Below are 13,285 nucleotides of genomic sequence, written 5' to 3' on the forward strand. Positions count from 1 at the left end.
ATACAGGTTTGTAATCCTAAAAAGTTAAAATTATGTGACTGCCTAGCAAACATTTGGACGTTTAATGAAAAAGTTGAAAAGCGTCCCGTCATGGTTGAAAATAGTTCCAAAATGAAATTTGAACATACATCTTTGATGTTATCTTATTAATTAATAAATAAATTTATTATTTATTTTTAGGAAATGTTCTGTGTTACATATTTTTACCGATTTATGCCGTCCAACCGCTCCTTTTTTTTGGCTAGGGACGCGATTTTGCGGTCGGCAATGTACGCTAGGTGACTCCATCCAATCACATTTGCTATATCTTAATATAAACTCTCACAGCCACAAAATAAATTGAGTGATTAAATATATATATATTATATTTTATATATATATATAAAATGAGCTATTATATATATATATATATATATATATATATATATATATATATATATATAATATTATATAAACTAGCTGAGCTGCTCATTAGTACATTTCCTTTCCCAACAGGCTCAAGCAGCACTCAGCAAACCTGCTCAGAAATGCAACTGCCTAAAAATTCTGTTAGCTTATGGCATGAGTCAGCAGTTTATGCTATTTAGCCTGACTGAAAGCATTTTTACTGGTTACAGAAAGACATCCCAATGAAAGAAATGCAAGCGCTAACGGTAATGAGAAGGAAAAACTCTAGCTTTTTTAAAATGAGCTCTGCTAGAGGGGAAAAAATAATAGCTATGGACAACAAGCTTAATTGATTTGTTTGTATGGTTTCACTCCTTTGGCTTGTTTACTTTGCATCGGAGCATACAGATGACAAAAAGAGGAGGAAGAAAGAGAGAGAGGATGGTTTTTAAATGTGGGATGAGGATAGCTTTCCTCTGGCTGGATTGACCCAGTGGAATTGACCTGATTTTCACTGAAGGCCCCAAAAGGCCTTGGTTCTAACTAGACAAACACCCTGTCTGAGTCCTTTTATTAGTCGGAAATCAAGTCAATACTGTACCGCCAAGGAAGTTTCTACAACAATAATCTCCACTCACCACTGGACTGTATGTAACAAGGGACAAGGGACTGTATGTAACAGAACAATTATTTTCAGAATTTACCGGAATCATTTCAGTTCTGTCCAAAAGAAACAGTACAGTGAAAATGACTCATTATTATGCATTACAAGTCTCAATAAAAATGTTGGCTAAATGGTTAAAGGAAGTCATTTGACTTGAAATCACTCGCTCACATTGTTTCTTTCATTGACGAAATGGCTAAATCAAGAAAATAAGCTGTCCTCGGTGGACTGTGGTGTGGGTTTTTTTTATGCAAATATGCTTAAAATTGCGCTAATGTGGCAGTTTGGCCTTCTTGCCTGTAGCGTTTTACATTTCCTGTGAAAGTTTAATGCGTTACGTTCACCGAACCACTTCCTCTGCTAAGGGATCCGCATAAGGAACGCGTTGTGCTCTCCGGTGCGGCAGAATCAAAGCGTTTTTGCCGACCACTGCCAAGTCGAGCTTGTGTCATTACTCTGTGAAAATGTATCCTCTTTATGCTGGTCACTTTGAAAGCCAAGCCACAGTAGCTCTCCAACTCTCTTGCACACAAACACACTCAGACCTCACTCTTGATAGATGAGGTTTAGAGTAGGGTGGAACACAGTGCCCGTGGAGAGTTGCTCTTTGTCAATGGCATCCCGAGTGAGATATGAGGCAGCAGAGGGCTCGGGCAGGGGCCGTGCCAGCTTTGCTTGCCCGGCCGCATTCCTCTCCCATTCAGCACTTTGGGAACCGGGAACTTGGGACACAAATATCGGCCATCGCCGCACTCTCCCTGCCAACCTGAGAAGCCCTGGGAAGAGAGGAAGGATCTCTCACAAAGCCAAGGTTTGAATAAAGGCTTTTAAACCATAAGTACCAGAGTTTTTCTTGAACACAAAGGGGTATTTAGTGCTTTGAATTTCATAAATGGCTGTGGGTTACAAGGAAGGCTTTGCTTGTTTGAAACCAGCCAGGAAAGATGAAAGAGAATGATTTGTTGGCTACTAGGTGATCAAGTTTGAGAGATACAAACTAGAGATGAACTTCAAAGTCAACATGAAACGGCCTTCAAAACATGCTTTATTTTCACTGTGTCATGTATTTTCCAAGTAAAACAGCTTAAAAATGTTTTGATATTCCTTGGAAATGATTGGATCCATTGAGTTTAGCTCCAATCCTAATTAAACATACTTGACCCAGATAATCAAGAGGTGCATTCCATTTGACCAAAAGTGCCCTGCGAAGTGGCTTCATAGGGTATTCTGTCATCTTAAGTAAGATTCCAGAGTGAGCAGATTTCTGTCCCTCTATTGACATTCCATGCAAATACCACTTTAGTTGCTTCAAAAAGGTCATAAAGAGATTGTAAAACTAATCCATATGAATCAAGCAGTTTTGTCCAAATTTTCTGAAGAGACTGGATTGCTTTAGCTATGTGATGAACAGATTGAATTCAGGCTTTTCCCATATAAACATTGATCAGTGAACATAAACAGAAGTTCAACCGTACTTGAGCAAACCTCATTGGTTCTTCGGGGAAGCTCAAACGTGCTGCGTAACAAACAAGAATGAACCTCATTGGGTCTCACACATCAAGCATGCTTGATCTTCCCTATAACTTGTGTGTTGATATGTAAAAATATGCCTAAATTAAATCTGTTCATCATATAAAGTGATAGTGTTGCTTTGGAAAACTTAAACTCAATTCATATGGATTAGTTTTACTATCTCCTTAAGAACTTTATGAAGCATCAAATTGGTAGTTGTGTGGACTGTCAATGAAGAGAAAGAAATCTCTCAGATTTTATTAAAATATCTTTATTAGTGTTTAAAGATGAAAGAAAGTCTTAAAGCCAAAGTATACTTCACTTTTTACGCTCACACGAGGGTCAGCGTACAGTGCGTGACGCAAATTTCATTATCAGAATAGTGCGTGTGTACTGAACACTCACCACCAAATTTTTGTAACCAGAAAAAAAAATTGCACCAAATTTTTCACACATGCACATTTGAATTTTTTTGCTGTAAATACTTTATCCACAAGGTGGCAACTGTGCCCTGGGGGCATTTATTCACAAGGTAGTTGAAGAAAAACTGCATAAAAAGAACAGATCGGAAAGCATACAAGCTACAGCAACAATAGAGGCCTACACAGATGAGAGATTGCGCGAAGTACCCTCATTTGTACAACTCTAGCATGAAAGAATACAAAGATGTTTATATGGGTTGTAACTCGTAGAGGTATTGCAATTTGTCGCAATGTGCATGTGTATGAGTCAAGTGAAGTATACTTTGCAAGGCTGTGCACTGGACTGTGCAAAAAAAAAAAAAAACGAATATACTTTCTGCTTTATGGGTTTGGAACGACATGAGGGTGAGTAAATTACGAATACATGTATAAACATATATATTACACAAACATATGGTAATTTATATTATATTTATTTATAGAAGTACATTGGGTCACCCTCCTCTAATATGCATGACACGTGTCGTCTGTGTTTGATTACATTCCAGGGTGTTCTGAATGAACACATTTTGTCAAGTGAAGTGCACTTCAACAGATATCCCGTGCCCAGAGAATAGGGAGCACTGAGTAGGGACCCTGTAAATCAGAATGCAGCATCTTCAGGATTAGTAAAAACTTCCAGGCAAGTGTGTTGGGGCAGTTTGGAACTAAACTCTGCAGAACGTTGGATCTCCAGGAGGAGGATTGGCTAATCCTGTCTAATGGTAACTCTTCATTTTACGGGTCAGTACAATTAAATTTAGATTTCAGGTTTGTTTTACCCTTCCCTCTATTTTCTCTGTTGTCCCATATTTTTCACCTCTCTTGCTTCCTCTACAACTCTACTACCATATATCCTCTCTGAAGTCTTGTCTCTTTTTCTTCACACAATCTATCCTTTTTTTTTTGCTCAGGGAAATGGCGGCAGCCTCTGCTTCTGTACTGCTGCTCCTGCGTCATCGCTCACTTCCCCTCCCGTCCATCGTCGGATGTAAACACACGCAGTCACATGGGAGCAGTACATCATGACCACACACACACACACACCCCACAGCGGAAACACAGGTTTCACAGCTGAGCATGAATCACACACACACTCATACGCACCGAACAAACCCCTAATCACGCACTCGCGCACCTTTGAACATCATCACAACGTGCTAATTTAAAATTTAACGTCCTGATGTAAGCAGATGCCTCAAATAAAACACACATTAACACTTGGAAAAAACACACCGCAAACACGCATTTAAATAGTACCATTTTCATCAGGAAATGAAACACACATGCTGTTGTTTCTGAGCTGTTCTCTAGAAGAGTACATTTAATCTTGGGTTTCCAGTAAAATGTTTGCATTAGCTGGTGTGCCGTAGTTGACTCATCAAAAGAGGAAGCTGTTAAACGTCAGGCTGTCTGGGCATAAAAATGATTTTATCTGAGCTGAAACCACATGATCATGTTGCTTGGAAGTTTCGCCAACACATTTTGGATGAGGGATGTAAGGTAAGAGACCAAATGTAATTCTAGATAAGTCCAGAAAAGCTTTTTTTCATTTCTGGAGCTCTTGTGGTCTGCATTTCTATCAATAAGCCTGATACGTCGTGGCTGATGACGCACTTCATGATGTGTGTTTGTTTACACCGAGCGGGAACACACATTAATGTGAACACACAAACATCCACACCAACCCTCTCCCATGCGTCAGCAGCTCCTGGTTCGATTTACATGCAATGTTAATCTTATTGTTTTCCTCCATGCAGTGGTGAGTAAATGTGCCTCGTTAATTCACCCCAGAGTGGAAATAACTCCTTACAGCACACTGATCCACTTAACTCTCCCCAGAACAACATGACCTCGAGTCGGTTTTTTCCCATTCACAAAGACCAGCCACTCTCATAAATGCCGTCCTTTTCTGGGAATGTTTACAAGGTACAAAATAATCAGGAAAGCCCTAAAAATTCTGTCACTCATTGCTCAAGTGACTTGCAATTCAAGGGACATCAAGTCAAGTGACTTGACACACAGCCAGCAAGTTTCCAAGCCAACAAAAGTTAGAACGGAAGCCAGCCATTTGGCTTACTCTGCTATTTAAAGGACACGCAAGGCACAGATGGAGTTTCGGTAAAAAAGTAAATATGTTCACATTTCAGCTGTTACACTCACTGATTTATGTATCCCCAACTGGATGACACTGCAGAAAAGGAAAGCTGTTTCATTGCCACTGCAAAATGATTTGCCAATGCTTTCATACAAGAACATCTTTCAGTTTGAAATGCATGGTTGCCATAACAATATCTCCTCACACCTGCTGCTGATCACTGCCATCCTCTCTGTACAAGCACATTATCAAGTTAGAAAATGGCCAAACAAACATGCATTTTCAACAAGCTGAAAGAATACTATACAGTAGTTCACACAACACGTAAAAAAGTAAGGTGTTTTGCCGTCACTATATGTTCATTGTACGCTGCCCACAGAGGATTGTTCCAGCACTCGTTATTATGTGGAGTCACATTTGATGGTTTTGGGTTCCAATGTTGTGGTTATTTTAATTCACATATAAAGGTCAAAAATCTCTCTCTCTCTCTCTCTCTCTCTCTCTCTCTCTATATATATATATATATATATATATATATATATAATATAATTTGCAATTGTTTATGTGGCAATTTTTGGGAAAATAAATAAAATAGGAGAAAAGTTCACTGACAGCAGTTAAAAAATGTGTGTATTCTAGGGGGGCGGGGAAGGGCGGGTCTTTTGCATATTTAAATAGCAAATATTTAATTCAAGTAAAGCAGACATTTCACCAGTGATTCCTTTTTTGGGGTCTCTTTGGATGGTCACAGCTCACTGTAGTTAAAGGTTTGGGACTAAGCATGTGCATTGTGGTGCCAATCAGCCAATAAGAATTGTCATTACATCATTTTCCTCAGAAGTCATTAGTTGCATTGCCTTTTCAGCTCAGGTTATTGACATCAGAATGAGTGTTCATAACCAAAAATGGCATATTCTATACGGTGCCAGCTGAGTATGTGCCATTGAGATAAACAGTTCTAGAGGTATTCTATATATGAACCTCTTTGGATGACACACATACACACACTATCCACAACCTAAAAACATAGGATGTATCAACATGTTCTCTAGTAAACATCCACCCCTCCCTCTATGTGTCCTGGTTGGAGGCTTAAAAAAATCTAGCCATCCTTCTTAAATCGCCAAAGTTCATAAATAAGCCTTACATAACCCAAACAAGCTATGACCAAAAATAGAATACTTTAAAAGTAGCCTATTATTTATAGTACATTACCACTCTATGAGTTATAAATTGAGATGAGTAATCGTAATTTGCGGAACCGTCAATGTCAACGTCAATCCTCGCCCTTTACCTGCGTGGTTGCTTAGCGACCTACTTTATGACAACCCGTTTACGTCACTAACAATAAATCAAAACCATTGCTGAGTTCGAAACCGCATACTAGCTATTAGCCAACTATTTCTGCCATAGAAAGATATGATAAAGGTAGGCTACTAGTATGCGGTTCCGAATTCAGTGCATATTTCATGCACGTTCCCGGTCTCTGGTTTGCAGGCGCTTCTCTGTCCGACGCACGCCACCGGCTCAACCTACATGTTGCGCGTTCTCGTTTTGGCAGCGCGCACGCTCAGGTTGTTGTCAGGTGCTCGGGTTGTTTTTCGTTCCTACACGACAACAAGGTAGTGGCGTCGCACGTTATCGCGGATAAATAGCTTATCTGAGGAAGTCTAATTGTTTCAAACATGGATCCACACAGCTGTCGTCTGTTTATATTCGCGCGTCATGATCAGAAATCGCTCTACGTATCTAGAAAATAAGTGCGAGCTTTTGGACCTGCGCACTGCCCGAACTCTCCTTAATTGGTTCACCACTTCGCTCACTTATAGTTTTTAAACATCAAACAAACTAGTTTCATAGCCATGCCTACTTATTTTTGCGCTATATGTCAGAAGCACAACAAAACTTAATGTGTGTTTATTCCTTTACATATGTAGGCTACGCGGCAAACCCATGTTGTTACCAAAGCAAGATATTATCAGTAAATACCTATAGGCCTATATAAGAAATACATACGTAAACATATTAAATAACATTCCAATGAATTAAAAATCCCCAAAGTCTTACGTGTTTATGAGAAGCATCGAGCCGGCTCTTGTTTTCTGCGAAGTTTTCCTTCATATCGCCTGTTCCGCTTCTTGTGTAATGATGATGATGACGATGGTACTGAAATAACAGCGCAACTTCTGAAAGTGCGGGAGCCTTGACTCATTTGGATCCCTCTCGCGTTTCTGGAAGCTTAACACCTCAATATATTCAGTTAATTGTCAATATTAAAGGCTGAAGTCGGCTGTATGCGCAGATATATTCGGTTGCTGACATCCTGCGTCAACTGCGCACTTACAGGGGGCGTGATGTTGTTCTTTAACAGAAGTGCTCAGCTTAGAGGTTTTAGATAAGACACCATCCCCATACATACTAAAATGTAAATTTCCCCATGTTCGCCCACAACTTTGGATTTTAATCTGCGCAACAGAGACCGGAATGCGGACGTTGGCAAGAGATGGTAGAGTGAAAGAGCATTACATGTGGCACATCATCAAAATATCTCCTCTTAACAACGGGAGACCCGTTGCTTTTTCCTGAGCATGCACATACATTTCCATTAGCCAAAGGAATTAAATACACACTTACTTTATGAGCTGTTGTTCATAACAATCCACACATATCAGCAGTTGTCATCTGCGCGCGAGGAGTTTGCGGTAACTGTGGCATTCATCATATGAAGAAGCCGCAAATAACTTCGTGCGAACGCGAGGACTCTCGTGCCTCCTCTAGCAGCATTTCTATAAAGTGCGTATTTTGCGTGGCGGCAGGTGCAGTCCGGTCCGCACTACGAAACCATCACTGGGTGATGTTTGAAATACTGCAGCTCCAGTTGCTCCAACTCTGGAAATGGGGCGTTTACTGGACGACTGCGTTGCTTTACATTCTTATTTTGTAGTCATGGACACACACACACACTTAGCTTTTCTGTTCGCTGTTTCATTATATCATGTCCATCATGTGACATAGTGCGGCCTCCCTCAATGGAAACTTAAAGGGACCTCCTACCGGACTGATGCTGGATCGTATTCGCAGCCCGTCCCGACTGGGACACTCTCTCTTGGTAATTTAACTCAGTTTGTTTGGGACAAGCTGTTTGTTAATGTTTGTTGACAGGGTGACAGGTACTTTAAATATTTATCAAGTAGGCCATATAACAGATTCACAATTTTATGAAAATTAATTATACTTAGCCTACACTCTAAAAATGCTGGGTTAAAAAACAACCCCAGTTGGGTTGAAAATGGACAAACCCAGCGGTTGGGTTAAATGTTTTATTTAACCCAACTATTTGGTTAGTTTAAAATTTGCTGTATGGCTGGCTTAAAATGGAGATTAAAAATCATAGAAATAATTACTAGAGGCAACAGTAATAATCAAAAGGTGATTATTTATTAAGCAATTTAATAAATGTTAATTGTTTAATTATTATTCATTAAACTTATTAATAAATGTTCATTTATTAAACATTAATAAATGTTAATTTCCAACATACTTTGGGTTCATTTTAAGCAAGCAATACAGCAAGTTTTAAACAATAGTTAAATAAAAACATTTAACCCAACCACTGGGTTAAAACATCCAATTCGCTGGGTTAAAACAACCCAATCGCAGGGTTAAAACACCCAACTACTGAGTTAAAACAATCCAGTCACTGGGTTAAGACAACCCAGTCGCTGAGTTTAAACAACCCAACTGCTGGGTTAAAACAATCCATTCTCTGGGTATAACACAACCCAATCGCGGGGTTAAAACAACCCATTCGCTGGGTTAAAACAACCCAATTTGGGGGTTAAAAACGACCCAATCGCTGGGTTAAAACAACCCAATCGTGGGGTTAAAACATCCCATTCGCTGGGTTAAAACAACCCAATCGTGGGGTTAAAACAACCCATTCGCTGGGTTAAAACAACCTAATCGCGGGGTTAAAACAACCCATTCGCAGTTAAAACAACCCAATCGCAGGGTTAAAACAACCCATTCGCTGGGTTAAAACAACCCAATTTGGGGGTTAAAAACGACCCAATCGCTGGGTTAAAACAACCCAATCGTGGGGTTAAAACATCCCATTCGCTGGGTTAAAACAACCCAATCGTGGGGTTAAAACAACCCATTCGCTGGGTTAAAACAACCTAATCGTGGGGTTAAAACAACCCATTCGCAGTTAAAACAACCCAATCGTGCGATTAAAACGACCCATTCGCTAAGTTAAAACAACCAATTCGCTGGGTTAAAACAACCCAATCACGGGGTTAAAACAACCCATTCGCTGAGATAAAACAACCCAATCGTGGGGTTAAAACAACCCATTCGCTGGGTTAAAACAACCCAATCGTGGGATTAAAACAACCCATTCGCTGAGTTAAAACAAACCCAATCGCGGGGTTTAAAACAACCCAGTCGCAGGGTTAAAACAACCCATTCGCTGAGTTAAAACAACCCATTCGCTGGGTTAAAACAACCCAATCGTGGGGTTAAAACAACCCATTCGCTGAGTTAAAACAACCCATTCGCTGGGTTAAAACAATCCATTCGCTGGGTTTGTCCATTTTCAACCCAACTTGGGTTGTTTTTAAACCAGCATTTAAATGATTTAAATGATTTAAATCATTTTGAGTGTATAATAATCCTTTAATTTCTTTTTAAATATTAAAATAATAAAATAATTTAGTATTTGCAAGAATTATTTAATAAATATCATAAAGGAAATGTATTTCCATATAATATTTATTCTACATTTGAATATATTGAAAATATATTAGGCTAATATATTAAATAATTGATAATATACATTTCGATGCCTGATTCATCCACAACTTTAAAGTTATTTTATGATTTAAATTTCATGGTCTTTTTCATTATTATTTTAATCTGTAATGATTTTAGGCTACTCATGGTGAAGAGGTTTGTCCCGTGAATAATATTAGTATTTGTAATGATTAATTATAAAAGCTAAAAGACTCTGGAGAACTGATTACTTTGGAAGATGTAAAATAGCTGTATCCCTTCCCATCATCCTTCTAAAAATGTCCAACAATTGTACCTTTGTATAACAGCAATACCCCCAATGGGACACCTTTTTTTTTGCACATTTTTACTGATAGTGGTTTTGTTGTTGTTTTTTTGTCTTTACCTAATTGTGCACAGGTATAAATAATTGCAACACACAAACGGTGACCATCCATTGAACGGATGGTAAATTAAACAAGCTCTTGCCAAGTTCTGTCCGTGCACTTAGCTGAAATGACATTATCTCCCATTCCTTACATCAGCTTGTTTCCGGTAAAGGACAGCATCAGCGTGCTATGATAAACTGAAGGCAGAATGCATTTATCTTGAAGGTCATTGTGTTCTTCAGTAATCTTGAATAATTAGCCTCACCGATAAGACATTTTGACAGGCACATACACACTGATACATCATTTGAATAGTCTTTTAGGCTATTTGTATTGTACAGAATGCTTTGTTAAAAACACTAATTTAAAGTTTACATTTATCTATCTAGCTATACTTTCCAACTTAAAGATCAAGTAAGTATAACTGTATTTCCTCTTTGTCATCCATATCAGATTATACAGCCGATAAAAGACCCTCAATGCATGGATTACAGTTCACTCAAACAATAGAGTGCCTCCTCCTCCTCATCCCTTGCTTTGCTCCTTGGCTATGATATGAGGATGGGATCGCCCCCAGGGCAATCAGGCTGCATAGCCCGTTTTCTTGGAGAGTAGCCATTAGTTCATTTGCTTGTGTCAAGAATAGCCTACTTTCAGGCTTAGCTGCAGTAAATTTGCTCTGAGCCTTGTTGTAATGATTTATAATAGTTCAGCCACTGCTGGATGATTCATTTAAAGTATTAGTGTAATCTAGGTCCTATGAAAATGTTTAGGTAAAGAAGAAGAGGGAAAAGTTTTCTTTTAGCTTACAACATGTTTTTGAAGTCACCATAAAATATTTCAATATTTATAATAAATTATTTATCTGTGCACATCATTATTTTTTAAATAAATTTCATGTGTCTTCTTAATGTTTAATCAAAATAACTTTCCCTCCCTCTTGCATTGACATCTGATACTTTCACTCACATGAGGTTGCAGCAATAGCAAACGACAATGATTCCAACGAGACAATCAATTGCCGATGAACAAAACCAAGTCCCATCCTTCATTTGTTCTTGTTGAGAAACCATTTCTCTCAGATTTACATCACAATAAGGAAGAAATGACTATTATTGCAACTGTTTCATGCAGACTTTAAGCCCTTTAGGATTCCTTCACAGTTTTACAAACGTAAAATAATTCTTATTTACTAATTTTCTTAATATTCACGCACAATAGCTCTACTTTGTCACTGTAGCCCTCATTAAATTTGGAAATGCACAATTTCACATCAGTTGAGTTAGCAGAGATATTTGACATGGTTTCACAACATAACCAAAATACATTGCTTAAGTTTTAATACTAAAAACTATTATCAGATGAAAATGAATAAATTCCCTTATCGTCCTTCACATAATGTTTACTGTTCCACTTTAAGACTGCGTGCCTCCTCCCTCTGTGTGTGTGTGTGTGTGTGTGTGTGTTAGTGTGAATATGTATGTGGGTCAATATATAATTGAGGGAGTTTTCATGTCCATGAGATTTATCTCGCAAACATGATTATTAAAATAAAATTTTAAAAGTCTTCAGTGTTCTTCATGATCTTGTCTTTACAAATTTCATAGTTAATTATTATGGAAATAATCATATATTTATAAAAATTTACTAGATATCCCTAAAATGTCAACTAAATAACCGTCCGAAATGAATTACAACCACAATCTCATTACCTAAAAAAACATTTAAAAAAACATTTAAAAACAGTTTTAATTATATTATTTACATTAAGTTGAAGTAATTGTGAACAATGTGTCTTTTTGGGCAATATGTCACATTTTCAATAGAAATTGACAAATTGAATATATGTCCGAGAAGTCGCTGTCATCTAAGTTACCCATAGCAAATACACCCCTCAAGGAAGAGTGTGTTTTCCAAATCACATGACCTGCTCCACATGATGTCATTTCCTCCTGAAAAGAAAACTAGCAAGACTCCAAGGTATGTTCTCCCTCCACATTTTCAGTTATTTCACCTAAAGTAGTGCTTAGGGCAAATGTGTACTTATCATATGTCAACAATGTTACTACAATGAATTCATAAATAACTTTGAATTTCAATTCAACTCAGTTGTACATATACTATTTAGAAGAACCTCTCCGTAAAATGCCATGTGGTGTCTGGTGCTAGGCAACCATTTTGATTTTATCCCTAAAAACAACAAAAATGTCAACTAGGTTACCAGTCACCTATGTTACTCTGCAAAGGTAACTTAGTTGACCAAGAGTAACATAGTTGACATTCATGACATGTTCTTATAGTTTTCAGGAGTTCATTTAATATTCTAATTGTACAGTAACTATAAAATACTTTGCAATAAATATTATAAAAGTAAACTTGTTTTCAGGCAAATGCCACGATTATCTGCTGCAGAAAAGATGTGCTCAGGTTGATTCCTGCCCCACAGCACGTGACAGCATGTCATGTTGAAATAAAAAGAGATGTGTGGGAAGATATTGCCAAATCATATCTTACAGTTTTTCTCCATTGGTTTGGCTCATTTCTTGAAACAGAAATTACATTCTCAAAACTACATGGACAAACCTCTAAACCACTTGGCAATTGTTCACAACAGAATTGAATTTCTCATTCATTTTGCAAATTGCAAATGTCTAAGTACATGTCTCAATGTCTCACTACATCTTTGCAAATGATTAAGTACAGGTAGCCTACATTTAGCACAATTTCCAAGTGAATAGATCTTGTTGATCTAAACTGATTGTCGATTCTCAGTCTAATGGTTGTTTGCTCCAAAACGTGTCAGCGTCATTTCATTGTATAAGTCATCACACGCACAATAGTTTGTTCAATTGTCAAAATTAGTCAAGAACATAATACCATGAATACCATATATGAATCCTTGGAACATTTGATAAATTATTACAGCAATTGACAGTCAGGTGAAACTAGAACTTGACTAAAATGTAACATGTAAGTCAGTTACTGGTTGTCCATCATTATA

The sequence above is a fragment of the Chanodichthys erythropterus genome, chromosome 8 (genome assembly GCF_024489055.1).
Source record: "Chanodichthys erythropterus isolate Z2021 chromosome 8, ASM2448905v1, whole genome shotgun sequence".
NCBI classification, from domain to species: Eukaryota; Metazoa; Chordata; class Actinopteri; order Cypriniformes; family Xenocyprididae; genus Chanodichthys; species Chanodichthys erythropterus.